Raw genomic sequence first — 14,965 nt, 5'->3', positions numbered from 1 at the left:
TCGTTTTCTGGAATACCACGTTTTATGCCCCCAACGAAGACTAAATTCCAAATATCAGCCATTTCGGTGGGATATTGAGGGCACAACCTTCAAAATATTGACAAATTTCATAATTCAGGCATTCCCGGAGGATATTGTGGCCACAACCTTCAACCGAAAATCGGGGGCTGTATGAAGACGTTGACCTATACCGACAAATTTTAGATGGAAAGTTTTATACCACCAACGAATACTAAATTCCAAATTTCAGCCATTAAAGTAAGATATTGAGGCCACAACCTTAAAAATACCGAAAATTGGGAGGTACCGTTCTATGGGGCCTATATGAAGATGTGGACCTATACTAAAGTTTTATATCCCCAACGACGCCTAAATACCAAATTTCAGCCATTTTAATGGGATATTGAGGCTAAAACCTTTAAAATTCAGAAAATCGGGAGGTACCGTTCTATGGGGGCTATTTGAAGATGTAGATCTATGCTAAAAATTTCAGGTGGAAAGTTTAATATCCGTAACGATGAATAAATACCAAATTTCAGCAATTTCGGTGGAATATTGAGGCTAAAACCTTTAAATTATAGAAAATCGGGAGGTACCGTTCTACGGGTGCAATATGAAGACGTGGACCTATATCGACAATTTTAGGGTGGAAAGTTGTTTACCCCAACGAAGTCTAAGTACTAAATTTCAGCCATTTCGGTGGGATAATGATGTTAAAACATTAAAAATGAGGCTAAAACCTTTAAAATACCGAACTCGTTCCACTTATGCCTCCTGGCGCGGGACTCTATTTGTATTGAATGAAATGAATTTGTACTATAATAAATAAAGATTAAAAAAAAAACTGTTCTATGGGGGCTATATCGAAATGTAGACATATACCGACGAATTTCAGTCAGAAAAGCTTTTACTTCCAACAAAGACTAAATACCAAATTTCAGCCATTTCGGTGGGTTGCTGTGGCATGGATATATACCGAGAAATTTCTGGGAGAAAGTTATTTTAAACCTTAAAAATACCGAAAATCGGGAGGTACCGTTCTATAGGGGCTATATGAAGGTGTGGACCGATACCCACAAAATTCTAGAGGAAAGTTTTACACCCCCAAAGAAGACTACGTACCAAATTTCAGCCATTTTGGTAGGATAATGAAGCTAAAACCTTAAAAATACCGAAAATCGGAGGTACCGTTCTATGGGGGCTATATCGAAACGTCGATATATACCGAAAAATTTCTGACGGAAAGTTTTTAGGCTCAAAGAAGACTAAATACCAAATTTTCTATATTTCGGTAAGAGAATGTGGCTAAAACTTAAAAATACCGAAAATCAAGAAGTACGCTTCTATGGGGATATAGGAAGACATGAACCTATACTGATAATTCTCTTCTGGAATATTTTATAACTCTTGGGAGACGAAATAACGAATTTCAGCCATTTCGGTTGGATATTGACGAAAATCGAAAGGTACCTCTCTATGGGGGCTATATCGAAACGTGGACCTATACCGACGAATTTTAGTCAGAAATGGGGCAATATGAAAGCGTGGACCTGTACAGACATATTTGTGGCGAACAGTTTTATATCACATTGAAGACTAAATACCAAATTTCAGCCATTTTGGTGAAATATTGAAGACACAACCTTCAAAATACGAAATATCGGGAGGTACTTTTCCATGGGGGCTATATGAAGGCGTGGACCTATACCGACAAATTTAAAGGGGAAGTTTGAGTACCCCAACGAAGTCTAAATACGAAATTTCAGCCATTTCGGTGGAATATTGAGGCCACAACGTTCAAAATACCGAAAATCGGGAGGTACCGTTCTATGGAGGCTATATGAAGGCATGGACCGATACCGAAAAAGTTCTGGGGGAAAGTTTTATACCACCAACGTAGACTAAGTACCAGATTTCAGCCATTTCGGTGTGATAATGAAGCTAAAACCTTAAAAATACCGAAAATCGGGAGGTATTGTTCTATGGGGGCTATATGAAGGTGCGGACCGATACCATCAAAATTCTGGGGTAAAATTTTATACCCCTAAAGAAGACTACGTACCAAATTTCAGGCATTTTGGTAGGATAATGAAGATAAAAACCTTCAAAATACCGAAAATCTGGAGTTACCGTTCTATGGGGGCTATATGAAGGTGTGGACCGATACCGACAAAATTCTGGGGGGAAGTTTTATACCCCTAAAGAAGACTACGTACCAAATTTCAGCCATTTTGGTAGAATAATGAAGCTAAAACCTTAAAAATACCGAAAATCGGGAGGTACCGTTCTATAGGGGCTATATGAAGGTGTGGACCGATACCCACAAAATTCTAGAGGAAAGTTTTACACCCCCAAAGAAGACTACGTACCAAATTTCAGCCATTTTGGTAGGATAATGAAGCTAAAACCTTAAAAATACCGAAAATCGGAGGTACCGTTCTATGGGGGCTATATCGAAACGTAGACCGATATATCCCATTTTCAATTCCAACCATCCTGCAAATAATAAAAACTTCTGTACCAAATTTTGACTCTCTGTCTTTAAAATTGCGAGCTGTATCTTGATTTCAACAGACAGATAGACGGACGGACGGACCATCTCCGATGGATATTTCGATGTATTACAAATGGAATGACAGATTAAATTATACCCTACATATTATGGTGGAGAGTATAAAAATGGACCAAATCGGTCCACTCCTTCCGGTACCTGCCCCACAAAAGTTCACCATTTTGTGGAAATATAGATCAGGTACCCAAATCTCCCACACAACATTTGGGAAAATGTTAGTTTAACAGCTCTTCTCGAATCGTTTTGATTTTTTGTACCATGTTGCTCTTGCGGCCTCTTTTACGACGGTGCAATTTTTTCGCGGTCAAGTTCATAGTTCCTGAGACAATGGCACAAACAAGCTCCAGAAAGCCCTGCAGACCCTAACTAAAGTTTCTCGAAGTAAGAAACCGATTTGGTCCAAACATTGTACATCGTATTATTTGTTAGAGACTTGGATTACGTCCGAATATGGACTACATCGGACCACTCCTTCGAGTGCCTCCCACACACATTTTGGAAAGAATGCCGTTGAAGGACTCGTCTCGGGTCGTGTTTTTTGTAACATGTTATCTTTATGGATCTTATTACGACAGTACAATTTTTTCAAGGATCAAAGTCCATTCTTTTTGAGAAATTGGCCCCAAAAAATTAAAAATACACCCTAGAGACATTAGAATGTATTGTGTTTACTTATTTTCTTTAGGTCCAAGGGTATATCTCCGTCGGAACCGCTGACTGATACTTTCTTACTTGTGTTTGTGATGAAATATTCATTGTAAATTTTCTCATTCATAGTAATTGGTACCAAATTTCGTACAAATTTCCCAATTCATTTTCATCCCCTGTGCCAAAAAGAGAAACCACAATCCGCAATTTGAATTTGTTTTCTCCAACAAAACATTGGAGTACTGAATTGCCACTACTCTTTGCCGAATTTTTGAGATGAGTATGACAATTGTTTCGTTTGTGTGTTCTTCTTTTTTTTTCAATGCCACCTTCAATTGGGGGAGCACAGTTTCTGTTGAGATTGTTTGCTGATTGTCAATGGCACTGCTCTGCGGCGGATGGAGCAAAAATGTTTTCTAAGCTGATTGTCAGTATTCAGTATTGCGGTAAACGAGAAGGAATTGAGTAAGCGCGCGTAACGAATAATCGAAAGAAAAACAAGGGAAATATACGGAAACACTTACACATGCACGCTGCCATTTAATTCCAGGGCATAATAGTGGTCCTTTGTGTGCGATACGGGATATAGGATATAAAAAAAGAAAACGTTAAAGTGTTACAAAAATATGTGGTTAAAGGAAAAATAAATACAAAACATAAATGAAGTGAGTTTGTGGAGATTGTGTTTGCATAAGAAAGAATGTATGAATTCTAAAGTTCACCAAATAATAAATAAATAAAAAAAAATAAATAGAAATTAGAAAAAAAAATTTCACTTCTATTGAATGCTGATAAAGTAAAGCAAAATTCAGAGAAAACATTTGAACACAACCACGACATATCGACCACATTTATTTGACCCGATGTTTTGTTGTTGTTGATAATAATCTCAGCTTCAGTGTTGGTGGAAACATTATGTGAAATTTTAAAAAATTCACAAAGCAGCAACAATAACTCATTGAATGAAAAATCACGTGAACTGTTGGGGAGCTGAGTACAAAACGAAGTGGATGATGCCGATAACATCATTCAATATAGCAAAGCTACCCATAGATGACGTCTAAGTTCAGTTAAGATATAACACCAACCAACCAACCACCACCTCAAAGCAACCCAACTTCCAGGTCACTGTTTCAGTTTCTCAGGGTAGAGGGGTGAGCGCATCTCATGGGTTGTTTAGTCTTTCTTTTGCCAAGTGCCTGCCAGGCGGCTAGGGACAGATAGAAGCAATCATTGTTGCTGTTGTTGTGGAATTTCCATTATCTGCTGAAATTTGATGAGCTCACAGATCGAAGAGCAATAAATGGTTTCATTATTATATTTTTTTTATTATTAATCTTCACAAACTTAAGTGTGCTAAGAGTGCTAATTAAACAAATGCTCCAAAGCGACCACATAGTCGCGGTAACCGTCAAAGTGATTAACATCCAGCAGCTAGCTACGTTGCCTCCAACTACCCTGACACTGTCATCCATCCATTTTCCACACCTACTAATAAACTATTAGGCTTTTAGTCGTTTTTCTGGTTTTGTCGGTCGGTTGGTTCTTGCCTCCCTCAATTACACACCAAAAACAACAACAACACGGAATATCTATTACGAAAGCAAAAATGCCAATGTAAACAAAACCAACAACAACAAAACGAAACAATTTAATCGAATCGAATGCACAGATATTTAATCGACAAAAATGGTATGAGAGGGCAGACCAGCAGACAGATAGGACAAGACCGTGAATTATGGGTTGATGGTTGAGGGGAATGACGAATAGCAACCATGTACATAGGTTAGGATATAAAGAAGTGTCACATCTGGTCGAATTGTTTTTTCCCTCTTTAATGTAGATGAAATAATATACGAAGCAGGTTAGAGTACATGACGCTGCCACGGTTTCTCAACAGTTAAGCTCATTAAAGTCGGGAGTCTTCATTACCGTACCGTACTACGAATGCAGTTACATTTACAGTAAATGACACTAAGAGCTATCTAGTAAAAGTTTTCCATCGGGATCCTAAACTTTGTAAAATGATCCTGAACGTCTTTGTTAAAGAGAAATTGACCCTCTAAGTAGTTTTTCATAATTTAGATATCCTCAGGGCATTATTCACTGAAGCAGATGGTTAGACAATAACCAATATATCATACAGTAGAATCTCGATAATTCGTAATCCAAGGGACCGGCCATTTTATACGAAGTATCGAAATTTTCGATTTAGAGAGGTAAAAATACGAAGGAAATGGCTTCAAGGGACCGACATCTTATACGAATTATAGAGATTTTCGATTTATCGAGTTACGAATTATCGCTATTCTACTGTAGTTATAAAATATAGAGTGAATTATTCTCAGTATCCTCTGGCGAAATATCCAATATAATGCTTGGTTTACATTTACAAAATCCACTCGATTTCAACTGTCAATTCCTTTGCGTATACGTCAAATGAAAACTCATTTGAAATCCATTGGATTTCATTTGACGTTTAAGCAATGGAATTGACAGTTGGAATCGAGTGGATTTCGTAAATGTAAACTAAGTCCCAATTTACATTAGGCGAGTTTACTTGCGGCAATTGTCAGTTTGAAGGAGAGAGAGGTGAGGTATATGGTAACCCTTTGCCTCTCAACACCCTCTCTTACCCATAAACTGACAATTGCCGCAAGTAAACTTGCCTAATGTATATTGGGACTTACTATAATATACAATATCTATCTATCTATCTATCTATCTATCTATCTATCTATCTATCTATCTATCTATCTATCTATCTATCTATCTATCTATCTATCTATCTATCTATCTATCTATCTATCTATCTATCTATCTATCTATCTATCTATCTATCTATCTATCTATCTATCTATCTATCTATCTATCTATCTATCTATCTATCTATCTATCTATCTATCTATCTATCTATCTATCTATCTATCTATCTATCTATCTATCTATCTATCTATCTATCTATCTATCTATCTATCTATCTATCTATCTATCTATCTATCTATCTATCTATCTATCTATCTATCTATCTATCTATCTATCTATCTATCTATCTATCTATCTATCTATCTATCTATCTATCTATCTATCTATCTATCTATCTATCTATCTATCTATCTAACTATCTATCTATCTATCTATCTATCTATCTATCTATCTATCTATCTATCTATCTATCTATCTATCTATCTATCTATCTATCTATCTATCTATCTATCTATCTATCTATCTATCTATCTATCTATCTATCTATCTATCTATCTATCTATCTATCTATCTATCCGATATAGACCTTCTTGGGTCTTCCGTAGATAAAAGAAAACCTCTTGAGGTCCTCTGTAAACAACAGAAGACCTTTTTGAGGTCTTTCCAACAAAAAATCGGTAAAATTATAATGCAAAATTATGAATGAATGAAAAGTTGAAATAAAAGTTGGCAACACTCTTGCTATCGGTAGAACTTTACTACTACTTTTTATTGGTCGCTGACTTACCGAAAAATATCGTTAATTGCCGAATTTACAAGCATTTTAATTTTACCGACTTTTGTCGATAACTCATAAAATGAGTTAGAGAATCGCATTACAGAAGACCTCCTGCGGCCAATTGTAGATAATAAAATTCTTTTTACGGGCTTCTACACACAACGGAAGATCTCTTTTGCCCTTTTGTGGACAACATAAGACCTTTTGTGGCCTTCTATAGACAACTGAAGACATCTTGAGGACTCGTATAGACAACAGAAGACCTCTTGCAGCCTTTTATAGACAACAAAAGACCGCTTTCGACCTACTGTAGACAATAGAAGATCTTCTGCGGCCTTCTATAGACAGAAGACCACTTGTGGCCTTTTATGGATAAAAGAAGACCTTTTGAGGTCTTCCATAGACAACAGAAGACCTCTCGCGGCCTTTTATACACAGCAGAAGATTTCTTGAGGTCTTCTATAGGCAACAAAAGACCTTTTGAGGTCTACTATACTCAACAAAAGACCTTTTGAGGCCTTCTATGGACAAACGAAGATCTCGCGAAGCCTTTTATAGACAACAGAAGGCCTCTTGAGGTCTTCCATAGACAAAAGTAGACCACTTGAGCCCTTCTATAGATAACAGAAGACCTCTTGCAGCCTTCTACAGTCAACAGGAGACCTCTTGAGATATTCTATAGACAACAAAAGACCTGTCTACAAGAGAACTCTTGATGTTTCTAGAGACAACAGAAGATCGCATGAGGCTTTCCATAGACAAAGACATCTCGCGGCCATCTTGAGATCTTCCATATACAACAGAAGACCTCTTGCGGCCTTTTATAAACAACAGAAGTGTTCTGGCGGCATAATGTAGACAAAAAAGACATCTTACTGCCTTCTGCAGATAACAGAAGACCACTTGAGGTGTCCTATAGGCAACAAAAGACCCCATGAGGTATTTTATAGACAACAAAAGATCTACTGATACTTTATAGAAACAACTCTTGTGGCCTACTGTAGACAATAGAACCCCTCTTGCGGCCTTCTACAAACAGTAGAAGACCTCTTGCGGCCTATTATATACAACTGAAGACCTCTTGCCGATATTCTATAAAAAACAGAAGAGCTCTTGCGGCCTACTGTAGACAATAGAAGAACTCTTGCGGCCTTCTATAGACAACAGAATCCCTCTAGAGGTCTTTTATAGACAACAAAAGACGTCTTGAGGTCTTCTTTAAGCAACAGAAAATCTCTTGAGGATTTCTATATACAACAGAAGATCTCTTTGCGACCTATTGTAGACAATATAAAACTTCTTGCGGCCTTTTACAAACGACAGAAGCATAGACTAATAAAAGAATAGACAGAGAAATTGTAGTGTGCTTGTTTTTTGTAGGTGTCGCCCTAACGGAAACTACGCAGCCATCTCCCTCAATTGCATTTTGTTTGGGGTAAATTGCAAGATTTTGTTGAATTTGTTTATATGAGGATGTACATCTGGTCAAAGACTAACTAAATGTTGTCTTTTACCAGCATAAATAGTTTAGAAATGTATAGTTATTGCCATTTTAAAAATTGAGTGCATATCTAACTGACTCAATTCATACTTAGTGAGAGAATTTAGGTGAGAGGATTTCTTTGTCTATACTTTTATTAGTCTATGACAGAAGACCTTTTGTGGACCTTTATGGACAACAGAATACCTCTTGAGTCAACATAAGACCTCTTGAGGTCTACTGTAGAAAATACAAAACCTTTTGAGAAAACCGAAGACTGCAGACAATAGAATACCTCTTCAAATGCTCAAATCAATCACCGAACAGTCGGTAAACTGGGCTTAAGATTTGTTTTTAAATTTTGGAGGGAGGTACCTGCATTTGTTATCCGATATAGACTTTTTTGGGTCTTCTATAGAGAACAGAAGACATCTTGAGGCCCTCTATAAACAAGAGAAGACCTCTTGCGGCTAACTGTAGATAAAAGAAGACATCTTGCGGCCTGCTACAGACAATTGAAGATCTCTGTTGGCCTATTATGGACAACGGAAGACCTCTTGCTGCCTTCTATAGACAACAGAAGACCTCTTTCGGCCTACTGCAGGCAATAGAAGACCTATTTCGGCATACTGTAGACCATAGAAAACCTCTTGCGACCTTCTACAGACATCAGACAATTTCTTGAGGCCTTCTATAGACAGCTTGAGGCCTTCTATAGACAGCTTGAGGCCTCCTATAGCAGAAAGTCTCTTGACGCCTTCTAGAGACAACAGAAGACCTCTTGTGACCTTTTATAGATAACAGAAGACCTCTTGTGGCCTACTGTAGACAATAGAATACCTCTTGTTGCCTTATATAGACAACCTTAGACCTATTTAGGCCTTCTATAAACAACAGAATGTATCTTGAGGACTTCTGACGTATTTGAATACGAATCGTCTTAGAGAAACAGACCATTAGTGTTTTCTATCATTTAAAAATGTAGTCGACCATCATAGCATTCTATTATCTGGGTCTTCTACTACATAGTAGACGACCACCAGGTTATTTTACCTGGTGCCTGGTCTTATATGATAAGGTAGATGACCGGTGCCGTGACATAACTCCCAACGGACATAACTCCCAAAACGATTTTGGGAGCTATGTCCGACCACCCTTAGCGGACATAAGTCCCAATGGGAGTTATGTCCGTTTTTAAAATTTAAGTGATTTTTATTTAAATACAATTTTTATTTCAAATGTATAAGAAAAAATTAAAAATTAACTCTATGTTCATATGCATTTTTCATTTCATAAAAAATGTATAATTGATTTAAAATTTTTAAGAAAATTAAGTACAAAATAAGTAGTAGCCATCTCAAATCGAACTATATTCAAAATGTGCCTTTAAACCTATTTTAAACGAAAAATGCTGCCTACAGGAAAATAAAAAGTTTTTGTTAAAATTCACAAATACTTTCTGGAAAAAATCGCACGATGTTTTACAAAAAATATTTTCACAATTTAAGAAGATAAAAAGTTTTTGTAAAAATATTCAAATACTTTCTGAAAAACGAAAAGAGCCGCAGGCGAAAATATTTTTGAAAAAAATCGCGCGATTTTTTACAAAAATCTTTTTACAATTTAAGAAAATAAAAAGTTTTTGTAAAAGTATTCAAATTCTTTCTGAAAAACGAAAAGCACCGCAGGCGAAAATATTTTTGAAAAAATCGCGCGATTTTTTACAAAAATATTTTCACAATTTAAGAAAATACAAAGTTTTTGTAAAAATATTCAAATTCTTTCTGAAAAACGAAAAGCGCCGCTGGCGAAAATATTTTTGAAAAAATCGCGCGATTTTTTACAAAAATATTTTCACAATTTAAGAAGATAAAAAGTTTTTGTAAAAATATTCAAATACTTTCTGAAAAACGAAAAGAGCCGCAGGCGAATCTTTTACAATTTAAGAAAATAAAAAGTTTTTGTAAAAATATTCAAATACTTTCTGAAAAATGAAAAGCGCCGCAGGTGAAAATATTTTCAAAAAAATCGCGCGATTTTTTACAAAAAATATTTTCACAATTTAAGAAGATAAAAAGTTTTTGTAAAAATATTCAAATACTTTCTGAAAAACGAAAAGAGCCGCAGGCGAATCTTTTACAATTTAAGAAAATAAAAAGTTTTTGTAAAAATATTCAAATACTTTCTGAAAAACGAAAAGCGCCGCAGGTGAAAATATTTTCAAAAAAATCGCGCGATTTTTTACAAAAAATATTTTCACAATTTAAGAAGATAAAAAGTTTTTGTAAAAATATTCAAATACTTTCTGAAAAACGAAAAGAGCCGCAGGCGAATCTTTTAGAATTTAAGAAAATAAAAAGTTTTTGTAAAAATATTCAAATACTTTCTGAAAAACGAAAAGCGCCGCAGGTGAAAATATTTTCAAAAAAATCGCGCGATTTTTTACAAAGATATTTTCACAATTTAAGAAGATAAAAAGTTTTTGTAAAAATATTCAAATACTTTCTGAAAAACGAAAAGAGCCGCAGGCGAAAATATTTTTGAAAAAAATCGCGCGATTTTTTACAAAAATCTTTTTACAATTTAAGAATATAAAAAGTTTTTGTAAAAAATATTTAAATACTTTGTGAAAAACGAAAAGCGCCGCAGACGAAAATATTTTTGAAAAAATCGCGCGATTTTTTACAAAAATATTTTCAAATTTAAGAAAATAAAAAGTTTTTGTAAAAATATTCAAATACTTTCTAAAAACGAAAAGCGCCCCAGGCGAAAATATTTTTGAAAAAATCGCGCGATTTTTTTACAATAATATTTTCACAATTTAAGAAGATAAAAAGTTTTTTAACAAATATTCGCGATTTTTTACAAAAATATTTTCACAATTTAAGAAAATAAAAAGTTTTTCTAAAAGTGTTCAAAAATATGTTCACAATTAAAGGAGATAAAAAGTCGAAAATATTTTTGAAAACAAAAATCTCGAGATGTTTTACAAATATTCAAATACTTTCTGAAAAAAGAAAATATTTTTGAAAAAATAGCGCGATTTTCTTAGCAAATGTTTTTACAATTTAAAACTTCTCCTAACTGCTACTTACATAATTTCGGGCATAATTTCGTTTGGCACTTAGGCCTTTTGGGTGTTATGTCCGCTTTGCTTCACGGACATAACTCCCAACGAATTTTGGGAGTTATGTCCGCAAAGGGCAGCGGACATAACGCCCAAAATCATTTTGGGAGTTATGTCCGTGGGAGTTATGTCCGGGCACCTAGATGACCGGTATGGTTTTCTACTATACAGTAGACGAGCCACATAAGGTGGAAACCCTTAAGGGGTTCTATAATGAAGTAGATGACACAATGGTCATCTGGTAGAAAGCCAATCCCACGGCATCGGGTTCTTTCGTACCGGATAGACTCAACACCATAGTTTTTTGACCAGCGGTTATACTTCTACCTAAGTTTCTATGTTGCTACCAGGGTTTCGGAGTCGAGGTATTTTTGGAAGGGGCAATAAGCAATTCATGACAAGAGTTTAAAATGGATATATGCCAACAGTTTTGAGTTCTTCGATAGCCTTAAGAAGTGACACCCAGGCAAAAAAAAAAACCAATTTGCATGACTTTTTCGAAGAAACACACGAAAAGTAACTTTTTTCCTTCGTCTGAAAGACTTACTAACTTAATCGGCTTTCTGAATTTTTTGTTGAAAAATGTTATGTATGTCGATAAGAAAATGAATTAGTAAGAAGCACTACCAACTTTGAGTGTGTTTTTCAAAATAGTTTTCTGTTTTGAAGCAAAAGCAAAGGAAATGAAATTTCGAAAACTAAAGTTTGTTTGTGTTTCATGCGCACACATTTTTGTTTAGAAATACATAAACAGGCTGCAAGAAGTTTTGTGGCAAATGACCGTCTACACTGTTTCCATTAAAGCGTTTTGCGGTGCCAACTGCAGCTCAAAAACTAATAATCCGATTGTCATATATTTTCGTGGACTTATCAAAGACATCAAAATCTAATCCTTCATCGATCGATTTTGTAAAAAATATTAGATTTTTAGGAAATGGCGGACCGAAAAAAACAATATTTCAATTTTTGGCTTTACAAAATGACGTTTATGGTCATAAATCGGGCAAAAAAGATTTGAAAAATAAAATCAATCGATGAATTACGAGAGGAACATTTCTGTAAAAAATTTAATGTAGAACGTCTGATATTGTGTTTCTTTTTCAGTTCAAGGACAAAAAGGACATGGAAGTAACTAAGCTAAAAGGACAAAATACTAGAGTTGGGTCGTTCATGAACGAACCGGCTCAAAGGAACGATTCCGTGAAAAGAAAGAACGGATCCGTATCCAGCTCATTGTTTTATATCGTTCATTTAGATCCCCGATGGACGAGTCATTGCTGCTTACAAAATTAGCAGCATTGGTTTTGCTCTAAACAAACGCTGCGTTAGAGGAAGCAGCACAAATTTCCACACAAAACAAACAATGATTCAGAGAGCTACTCTCGCTCAGTAACTCACCTCATTCAGTAGCACATCTCAGTCATATCTTTCTTTTGCATCATTCGTTCATCTGGTTCTTTCATATCAAAACCACCACCATCAGAAACAAAACCACCCCCATTAGCACACAACCAAGCAAGTAACACAACAGTTGTGTCATTCGTGAACGAACATTTTCAAAAGAACGATTCGGTGAAAAGAACGACGGAGTCATATGCAGCAGAGAACGAACGACTTCAAAAGAAAATAATACAGTCAAATGTATTGTTGAACGAAAAAGAGCCAACGAACGAAGTAAATGACCCGGATCTTTTTGGTGAACGGAATGAAAAAGATCGATCCGCTCAATGAACGAGATTGCCCAACACTACAAAATACTCTACAAAAAAATGATGAATCAATATCGCCAAACAAAGATATAAAGCTACATACTCAAGTATTATTGGAGGCCAATAAAAAAATCATTACGTCATAACTCAGAAACTTTTGTTATGGGTCCTTTAGAGTTCTTAATATATTCAATAGGGACTTTCATTCCCAACGTGAATTTTTTCATCTCCAGACCTTGACTTCCATTTTATGTCACAGTGTAATCACTAAAATTTCCCATAGCTAACACCTTCATAGGAGTCCATCAGGTCCTTTAATAGAAGACAAGGATGATTTTTTTTTGTGAGAAGGCCACTAGGACGTAAAATGTCCAATTACACTCTGCAGCAGCATTTTTGGGGGGTGGAAAATTTCTTTTGGAGATGAAAACCCTTGATGAGTATACTAAGAAGCCAAAAGGAAATGTTCGCCATAGGTCCAGTTTCTGGAATATCGCGCGATGAAGTTTTTGATTTTTTCCCTATAATACTTGGGAAAATGGCTCCATATCTCTGTTGGCGTTGTTGTAGCTTCGTTTTGAGGTGACATGTCTTCAGTCAAATCGATTGGCGAATATTTTTGTAGAGGATTTCATTCTTCTAACTCAATGCCTTTCATGTCCTTTTCGTCCTTTATTTCTTGAACCGTAGTGAAAGTACCACAAGATGAGATTTTTCAGCATCCAAATATTCTACAAAATGTTGCTCAGAAGATTTTAGGTACGGTTCTCTTTGACAACTAATCGATTTCGTCCCGTTTTCATTGTCCTTTGCGACATTTAATCGGTTTTGGTTAAAAAACTATGGTTTGTTTTTCTGTATATTCGTCATTGGTTATTTATTGGTATGTAGACATAACAATTGGTTATTGGTTATGTAGACATTAGGGGTGCTTCTAAAATATTTACCACAAATAGCTCTTGTAATGATAAACACTTTAATAACAAATTTGCTCGGAGGATAGATCCGGTTATCTCAACTTTTGAACCGGATATTCCGAAATTAAAACCGATTTTTAAACCGGGTTTAATTAACCGATTAAACTTATATGTATAGCATTAAAAAGCTTATAGAGTTGTCAATCAAATTAAATTAATTCGCTTATGAAAATTTTGCTAGTTGCAGTTGTAGAACAAAGAAACCGCTTTCTTAAACCGTTTTAATAAAAATATCAGTACGTTGCCAAAGATAACCGTACCTAAAATCTTCTGAGCAACATTTTTTGTGAATATTTGGATGCTTAAAAATCTCTTCTTGTGGTACTTTCACTACGGTTGAAGAAATAAAGGACGAAAAGGACATGAAAGGCATTGAGTTAGAAGAATGAAATGTTTTACAAAAAGATTCGCCAATCGATTTGACATGTCTTCAGTCAAATCACCTCAAAACGAAGCTACAACAACGCCAAACAGAGATATGGAGCCATTTTCCCAAGTATTATAGGGAAAAAATCAAAAACTTCATCGCGCGATATCTCAGAAACTTGACCTATGGCGAAAATTTCCTTTTGGCTTCTTAGTATACTCATCAAGGGCTTTCATCTCAAAACGAAATTAATGGATCAATTGGACCAAAAAATATTCTGGACATACATTTTATAATCAAATCAGAGATGAAAACAATAGACTTCAAAGGACAGTAAATATCCTGGGATTCGTCCTCTAAATTTGTATAGTATACGGTTTGCTAAAATGTTTTCTTCTAGCTCCTTTTTAAAATAAATAATGATTTTAGAAAAAAATGGTGTCCAGAATTTAATGTTATATTTCTAGTTGTAGAAAAAATTGCCCGGAGTCGGAGTCGAGTTATTTTTTTCGACTCCGACTCCAGCAAAATTGCTCGACTCCGACTCGTAGACTCCGACTCCGAAACCCTGGTTGCTACAACAGCAACAACAACAAAAACT

General features: G+C 35.5%; 1 protein-coding gene across 10 annotated transcripts in view; it reads left to right on the top strand.

Moving 5' to 3' along the window:
- Positions 1-3,565: 3,565 nt before the first annotated feature.
- The window catches only part of PKD (serine/threonine-protein kinase D3), a 114,887-nt gene continuing 103,487 nt past the window's right edge, over positions 3,566-14,965 (top strand). For 4 of the 10 annotated variants that reach the window (XM_073959919.1, XM_073959913.1, XM_073959912.1 and 1 more), the window contains exon 1: positions 3,654-3,885. The gene's annotated coding sequence lies outside the window, so the exon portion shown is untranslated. Of the gene's footprint in view, positions 3,886-14,965 lie in introns of all 10 variants that reach the window. The other 6 variants (XM_073959916.1, XM_073959911.1, XM_073959920.1 and 3 more) reach the window with 4 other exon arrangements.

This window comes from Musca autumnalis, unplaced genomic scaffold (genome assembly GCF_047663935.1).
Source record: "Musca autumnalis isolate F117 unplaced genomic scaffold, ASM4766393v1 scaffold_1, whole genome shotgun sequence".
NCBI lineage: Eukaryota > Metazoa > Arthropoda > Insecta > Diptera > Muscidae > Musca > Musca autumnalis.
The sequence above is the reverse complement of the archived record's forward strand: the minus strand, read 5'-3'. Positions and strand labels throughout refer to the sequence as shown.